Source organism: Hyaena hyaena, unplaced genomic scaffold, assembly GCF_003009895.1.
Source record: "Hyaena hyaena isolate Hyena2069 unplaced genomic scaffold, ASM300989v1 scaffold_336, whole genome shotgun sequence".
NCBI classification, from domain to species: domain Eukaryota; kingdom Metazoa; phylum Chordata; class Mammalia; order Carnivora; family Hyaenidae; genus Hyaena; species Hyaena hyaena.
This window is the reverse complement of record NW_024080969.1, coordinates 438719-447211: the sequence shown is the minus strand read 5'-3', so window position 1 is coordinate 447211 and position 8493 is coordinate 438719. Positions and strand designations below refer to the sequence as shown.

Below are 8493 nucleotides of genomic sequence, written 5' to 3'. Positions count from 1 at the left end.
GTTCCCTTCCCTGTATGACCCTATGTTAAAACTGGCCAAAAGAGAAGCTTCGTGGGTCTTTCTCTCTGCTCCTCCCCAGCTCACACTCTGTCTCTCTCTTTTTCTCTCAAAAATAAATAAACATTAAAAAAAAAAGAAAAAGAGGAGCTTTGTGAGAATAGGAAGGTTGAAATGAAGAAGGGGCTATTACTACCATCATCAAATCCCACTTCCAAATTAACACACACACACACACAATTTCTGTCAGTTTATATTCATGGAAAAAAAAGCCTGGAAAGCCCCACACCAAATTGTTAATGGTGGTTAATTTGGATTTGAGATTGTACGGTGGTGACGAGTATGCTAAGTAGATTTTCCCTTTTAAACTTCTTAAAAAATTTTTTTTCTTTGTTTAATGTTTTACTTCTTTCTAAGAGAGAGACAGCATGAGCAGAGGAGGGTCAGAGAGAGAGGGAGACACAGAATCTGAAACAGGCTCCAGGCTCTGAACTAGCTGTCAGCACAGAGCCCAACACGGGGCTTGAATCCACGAATGGTGAGATCATGACCTGAGGCGAAGTTGGACCCTTAACCGACTGAGCCACCCAGGTGCCCCCCCCCCTCGTTCTTTTAAACTTCTTTGTTGCTGGGTGGCTCAGTCGGTTGGGCGTCAGACTTCGGCTCAGGTCATGATCTCACGGTTTGCGCTGCCTCCCCGTCCCCGCCCCCATCCCCTCCCTCGGAAATGAATAAAGAAAAGAACATTAAAAACATAAACGTCTTTGTTGTTTATCCTTGTTATAAAAAGGAAATACAGGGACACCTGGGTGGCTCATTCGGTTAAGCATCCACTTCGGTTCAGATCATGATCTCATGGCGCTTGAGTTTGAGTCCCTCAGCGGGCTCTGTTGACAGCTTGGAGCCTGGAGCCTGCTTTGGACTCTGTCTTCCTCTTTCTCTGCCCTTCCCCCTTTCATGCCCTCTTTCTCTGCCCTCCCGCCTTTCAGACTTTCTCTCTAAAAAAATAAACATTTAAAACATTTAAAAAATAAAAAGCAAATACAAAGGTATATTTGAGAAAAAAAAAACACTTAAAAATAAATACTGTGTGGTACCTGGGTGGCTCAGTCGGTTAAGCATCCAACTTCGGCTCAGGTCATGATTTCACAGTCCATGAGTTCAAGCCCCGTGTTGGGCTCTGTGCTAACAGCTCAGAGCCTGGGGCCTGCTTTGGATTCTATGTCTCCCTCTCTCTCTGCCCCTACTCTGCTCACGCTCTCTCTCAAAAATAAACATTAGAAATATTTTTTAAAATATTAAAAAAATACTATATTACAATTTTGGAAAATGCAAGTAGAGCAAAGGAAATACATATAAAATATATCTGTACTTCAATAATAAAATATAACTTCTTAAACATTTCAGTTTATTTAAATTTCTAGTCTTTACTCATGCTTTTAAAAACTGCTTTGTTCAATATAAATGCCATAAAATAAACTGCATGCATGTAAAGTGTTCAATTTGGTGAGTGTGGATGTATGTCTACACTTGTGAACCATCACCAAAATCAATGTAATGAACACATACCCCTCAAAAGTTTCTTTCTGTTCCATTATAATTCCTTCTTCTCAGGGCACTTGGGAGGCTCAGTTGTTTAAGTGTCCAATTCTTGATTTTGGCTCAGGTCTTGATCTCCTGGTTCTTGAGTTCAGGCCCTGCCTCAGGCATTCTGCTGACAGCATGGAGCCTGTCCTGCTTGGGACTCTCTCTCTCCCTCTCTCTCTCTCAAAATAAATAAACTTAAATTTTTTTTAAATTCCTTCTACTCTCCATTACTATATTCCCCAACAGCCATTGATCTGCTTTCTTTTACTATAGATTATTTTTGCATTTCTAGAATTACATTTAAATGGAATCAAACATGTATATAGTGTTTTTTGTTTGATTTCTTTCATTCTGTGTATTTTGAGGTTTATCCATGTTGTGTGTATTAATAATCTGTTCATTTCTATGTTGAATGGTATTCCACTGTATGGATTTCTGATTTGTTTATCCATTTACCTATTGATGGACATTTGAGTTTTTCCACTTTGGGGAAATAAAGCTGGTACGAACATTCACATACAAGTCTTTGTAGGTACATATGCTTTCTTTTCCTTTGGGTATATGCCTAGGAGAGGAATGTCTGAATGGGATAGGAGGTGTACTTTTGACTTTTAAGAAACTGCCAAGCTGTTCAAAGTGGTTCTACCATTATGCATTTCTAGTAGCAACTTATGAAAGTTTCAGTTATGTGTTCTTCAACACTTGGTAGAGTGAGTCATTTTATTTAACCATCTTAAGAATTACGATGATATCTCATTGTGATTTAATTCCCATTTCCCTAATTACTAATAATGATCAGTACATTTTTGTGTGCCTATTTGCCATCTGTGTGCGTGTGTGTGTGTGTGTGTATTTTTCTTTTGGTGACGTGATTTTTCAAATATTTTGCTTATGTTCTAATTGTTTTTTCTTATTAATAATTACTGAGTTGCAAGTGTTCTTTATATGTGTTTACAATCCTTCTTCTGGTATCTGTTTTGCCGATATTTTCTCAGTCTGGGGCTTGCTTGCCTTCATTTTCTTTTTTTTTTTTAATTTTTAAATGTTTTATTTATTTCTGAGAGAGAGACAGAGTGAGGAGGGTAGGGTCAGAAAGAGAGTGAGACACAGAATCTGAAACAGGTTCCAGGCTCTGAGCTAGCCGTCAGCACAGAGCCCGACGCGGAGCTCGAACCCACCAACTGTGAGATCATGACCTGAGCTGAAGTCGGACGCTTAACTGACTGAGCCACCCAGGCACCCCTTGCCTTCATTTTCTTAATAGTAATTTTTGTAGAGTAAAAATTTTTAATTTTGATGATGTCCAATTTATTAAATTCATGTGTCTGATTTAAGAAATGTTTGCCTACTCTAAAGTCTCTATGTTTTCTTCTAGAAGTTTTATTGTTTGGATTCTTACATTTAGCTCTATGATTAATTTTGAGGTATTTTTTGGGTGTAATATAATGTAAGGGTGAGGTTAGTTTTGGTATACCATTTGTTAAAAAAATTATCCTTTCTCTCATTGAAGTGACTTGACACCTTTGTTACAAATGAGTTGAGCTTGTATGTGTGGATCTTTTTCTGGGCCATATATTTTGTTTCATTGATTTATAAATATGTCTTCTCATCAATATCACATTTCCTTGTTTATAATAACTTTATAATAACTCCTGAAATCAGATAGTGTGAGTTCCCTTACTTTGTTCCTTAAAAAAATTATTTGACCCTTTTGCATTTTAACAGATATTTTAAAATCTGCTTGTCAACTTCTATAATTGAATAGAAATTTAGATTATAAATGTCTTTCACTTGGATTTTGGAATGAGATTGCATTGAAACTATAGATGAATTTGGGGAGAGTTGACATCTTAATATTGACAATGCATTTCATATTGATCTGTTTTTCATGTAATGAATAGTACACATATTTATACACAAATCTATGACTTTTCAAGGGATGAAATTGGGAATTGCTCAACAGAGCAAAGTTAACTGACCCACAGAGACTGAACCCATGGCTTTCTCCTGAGCACTATGGAATGTTAGCAACTGTTCCTTAGCTTGATTCAAATAAAATGTATTTGGTCAAGTTAAATCCACATTTTTGTGTAGTACAAAAATAAAATGTTGATGTTTGTTGACTATGATTAGTAGAATACATCTAAAAATTGCCTGACCATTTGGGATAGCAAGTATGTTGGATAATCCTGTTTTTACCTTACTTCTCACTCATTATGGCACAGATCATCAATCATGCCATTCTTTCTCAAAGAATGTATACATAGATACTATTTATTTATTATTTATTAGCAGTGGTCCTATTTATGTCATACCATTTATTACCACTGGTCCTTGAACTCACTTTTCCTTTCCTGAAGTGGAGGGAATTCCTCTACCAGTGATCAAGGGATTGAGTTAACCTGCAAAGGTTTTTCTAATGCTAAAGTCTGTCAACTTTTCATTCCTCACACCAGAATCTGCTAGGTCAAGGATTTTCCATTTGTTTTGCAACTCAGATTCTATGGGCACTTTTGACTCTAGCCCATCCCTGCATGAGAGTCAAAAGTGGACTCTGTGTAATAGAGCCTTTAAATAGTACATAATGACATAGTTGCAAGGATTTTAACATTCTTGTAGGAGTCCCTGTTCCCATCTCCTACCTTGAAGCCTAAGGCCTTGGGCCCTTTGCTGACTCTACAGCATAGCTGAGAATGTATCCATTGTACTTACAGCCCTGACTTCTAGTGAACTCCACCTCTCTCCTAATCTGTATATCACCTTATGAGACCAGTTCTCCTACTACTAGTTTTGCTATTTCAGTCATTTCAGACCATTAGACTGACCCAGTGCATTATGGATCCTCTTCCTCATGCTGAGCCATGGAAAACTTACTTTTTTTTTTTTGGTTGCCATGACATTTGGAGAGGACACGGTTAGAGGCCTGGTAGGGAGCAGATGCTTCTATTGTTGATAACAAACTTAATTGAAGCTAAAAATTTTCAAGTCTCTTTGGCTTCCCCCTTGTGACCTTTCTGTAGGAATAGATGCCAGGAATTCAGGCAAGTTTGGAAGGAAAGGGTACCTGATGGATTCCATTTGTAGGTTGTAGAGTTGAGAAGAGGTGATGATGGGATGTCCTGGTAGAGAAAAAGATGCAGATTTGGAGTTTAGGAGAAAGGTTTGCATTGAAGATTATTGATTTAGGAGGCATTTGCATACAGGTGACTGCTTAAGAGGCAATGGTAGATTGAAATCACCATTTAGGTGGGAATGTGCATAGATAGAGGCCTACAACTCAATCCTGGGGATACTCACATTTCAGAGATTGAGGAAAAATGGAGACCTGCAAGTGGAAGAAGTTGAGAAGAAATGATGGACAGAAAACCAGCATTATTGTATTAGGTCCCTTCCCAATTTCTGCTTGGCCAAAACTTTGCACCCTCAACCCTTATAATAGTGATTGGCACATAGTCAGAGCTTAACAAACTTTTGTTAAATGACTGAATGTGTGGGATCTAAAAGAGATTTTCTGGGAGGAGCCCAGGCTCAACAGTCTCCCAATGTTAAAACAAGGATGGAACAAATGAGGAAAGTTTCTTTGAGAAAAGGATTTGGATTGGGGGGATTAGGAAATTACTAGTGACTTTACAGTATGCAAGTTATAAATACTTATCACCTCATGCTTAGATTATTGGAACATGTAAACTGCAGATGGTAAGACTTGATTCCTTGGATTAATGTCAGGGTTCAATGATATGACCTGTAAATCGTGTTAACTACTTAGCCCAGCCTCTTATTCATTCATTAAAATAATATTTAATGAGTGTTTGCTATGGGCCAGGTGTGGTTTAATATCTGCAGTTAAAACAGTGAATAAAACAGATAAGGTTTGTGCATTCATGGATTTTATAGTCAACCTGGGATGGGGACAGACAACAACAAACAAGACATCTGAGAGTGACAGATGTTGTGCAGAACCAAAGGATGATCATCTGATAGAGAGCGATGGGATGGCTGCTATAGGTAGCCTGTTCCAGTAAGGCCTCTCTGAGGAACTAATAAGAATGAGAAGAAGAGCTGAATGAGAAGAGCCAATATTGACTATTACTATTCTTCCCTTCTTCCTGTTTTTATTTCTGGTTCTTCCTCTTTCCATTTCGACTGTTCATCTGCCTTACACACTAGCTCATTTCATTGCATGCTCGAAACCCTTCCATGCCTCCGTGAGTGACTTTGCAAGTTGTTATCTGGACTCAGCCAGCAGAGGAAAGTGCTGCTTTCCGTATTACCAGCTGGCTGTCAGCTCCACGTGGTGCTGTAAAAAAGGCATCCTTGCCCCAGGCAAAGACATTTACACCTTCCAGGGAGACAAATGATTAGAGACAGCAGAGGTGCAGAGGCAGTGGCAGATACAGACACAGAGGAGGGAGTGGATAGGAAGCTAACAGGGGCTTAATCTGTTAGAAGAGGAAAGGCCTTTGAAAAGTGAATTGATGATATTAATAGCTGCATCAGGTAAGTAGTTGGCCTGAGTTCACTGATAATGAGGCCAGGATTGAATTCCCATATGGACCAGAGAGCTTCATGTGGAGAAACTATGCTATTTACTCTCTGGCTATTGAGACTTAGGCATGCACATACCTCTCTGAACCTCAGTTCCCCAGTCTAAAATGGGCACAAACAGATCATCTGCCTGCCCATGTCATAAAGAACAAATGAAAATGGATAGTAAAGTACTTTTTAAAATTATAATTTTTAAATACGATCTATTGTTATTACTAATTATGTTATTATTCTCGTGGCCTAGGTAGCTTCCTAGTTCTGCAGTGTATCAGTGGGCTATCTCTCATAGTGGATACTCAACCACGCTGTGAATGTTCCTTACAAATCAACCAATAACCCTTCAATATGCCCATTATACTGACCCTGAGTTAGGAAGATCATATATTCTCAAACGCTGGTGCTTGGGCTATTCTATCCACTCCTGGCTAAATCTTTGTCTTACTTATTTTAATATTTGTTACACTCTATTGCATTGCTTCTAACCACCAACCACTAGTATGGATTTCCTGTCTCCTCATCATGAATGAGTTGTAGGCTGAGTTTTCTTTGACCTTTGTCCTTTTGCCTGATCTTTAGAGAACTGAAAATTAGGTCATTTGGTGTTTACTATCCAGTGATGACAACTATAAGCCACATGTGCCTCCCCCCCATACGCTGCTCATCATGCAACTTGCTAATTGATTATTGCCCTATTTCCTATTGATGTGGCTTAACAGCTGTACAATGGGTAACCATTGGTTACATGCGGCTACAGAGCATTTGAAATGAGGCTAGGCCAAATGGATGAATGTTGTACAAGTAAAATACATAAAGATCATGAAGACCTCACTAAAAAATGTAAAGTATCTCAATAATTTTATATCTGTTACAAGTTGAAATGATAATATTTTACATATATTAATTAAAATATGCTATTAAACTTAATTTTACCTGTTTCTTTTAACATTTTTTTTGGATGGCTGCTAGAAAATGTAAAATTATAATGTGGTTCACATTTGTGGCTCATGTTCTATTTCTACTATACAATGCTGCCTTCAAATAATTATTAAGACAGTTCTTTATGTAGTCAATGACCAATAAACCAGAAAAAAGAGTCGTATTTTATGGGAGCAGAAGATAGGTTGACATTTTGAGTTTACATTTCAGAATGGAAAAAAAAAAGAACTTTGAGTTTATCTAATTTAGTGGTTCCCAAACATGTCTCTGTATCAGAAAGTCTTGGCATCTGGAATTGTCAAATTAGAGATTTTCACGTTCCACTCTTAGAGATTCTGATTTAATAGGTCTGAGATGGGGACCTGGATTGTGTATTTACTTCTTTTTCTTTCGTTTAGTTTTTATTTCACAATAATAAATTTAGCTCTGCAATCCAGATAGACCTGGAGGGGGATAAAAAAAATATGGAACCCATATTCTGTGTTTTTTGCAGTGAGAACACAAAGATTATAGGTTGTTTTGAGCAGATGGGGGTGAAAGGGTGCTTTTGCAAGCTACAAAAAGAATGGTCTGATGGTTCAGATAAAACACAAGTCAGATTAATTAGATTTGTTCATGGTCAGCAATGGTGATCTTCTTGCTGGTCTTGCCGTTCTTAGACCCAGACTGCTCCGTGGCTTCCACAATAGTCATGCCCTCTTTTACCTTGCCAAAGACCACATGCTTGCCATCCAAACCATTCAGTCTCCACAGTGCAGATGAAAAACTGGGAACTCTTTGTGTTGGGTCCAGCATTTGCCATGGACAAGATGTGAAGACCATATGCTTCAGGATGAAATTCTCACCATTAGATTTTTCCCCATAAAAGGACTTGCCATCAGTGCCAATATGGCACATGAAGTCACCATCTTGGCATATAAATCCCCAAATAATCCTGTAATTCTTTCTCCAAATTCTTTATTCCCACTGCTCAGAGCTTAAACATTTTCTGCTGTCTTTAGAACTTTGTTGGCAAAGAGCTCGAAGGAGGTATGGCCCAAGGGTTCATCATGCATGGTGATGTCTAAGAATACAGAGGGAATGAACATAGCTGGGTAGCGTGGGCATCTGTCAGGGTTTTGTGTTTTCAGTAAGCAGCCTGGGAGATTCTGATGTGCAGCCAGGTTTGAGAACCCTGGTGTTAGGACTTTTTTTCTATGAAGGGACTTTCCTGACAAGTTGTTACTAGCAGAGTGAGGACAAGAGCACATGTTCCTCATGGATTATATTTTGTACCACAAACCCTAGAATATTTTGTACTAATGTGACCTAAGAGGCTTCACAGAACTCAGGATGGAATGAGGAACTCAGGCTGCATCTCAGCAGGCAGGCAAGCTCTTCTTCCTTATTTGGAGAAAGCCCAGATTGGCTCAGCAGCCCCCTCTGTTG

At 38.5% G+C, this 8493-nt stretch overlaps 1 pseudogene; it reads right to left on the bottom strand.

The window, feature by feature from the left end:
• Positions 1–7668: 7668 nt before the first annotated feature.
• Positions 7669–8153, bottom strand: LOC120243324 (annotated as a pseudogene).
• Positions 8154–8493: the final 340 nt, after the last annotated feature.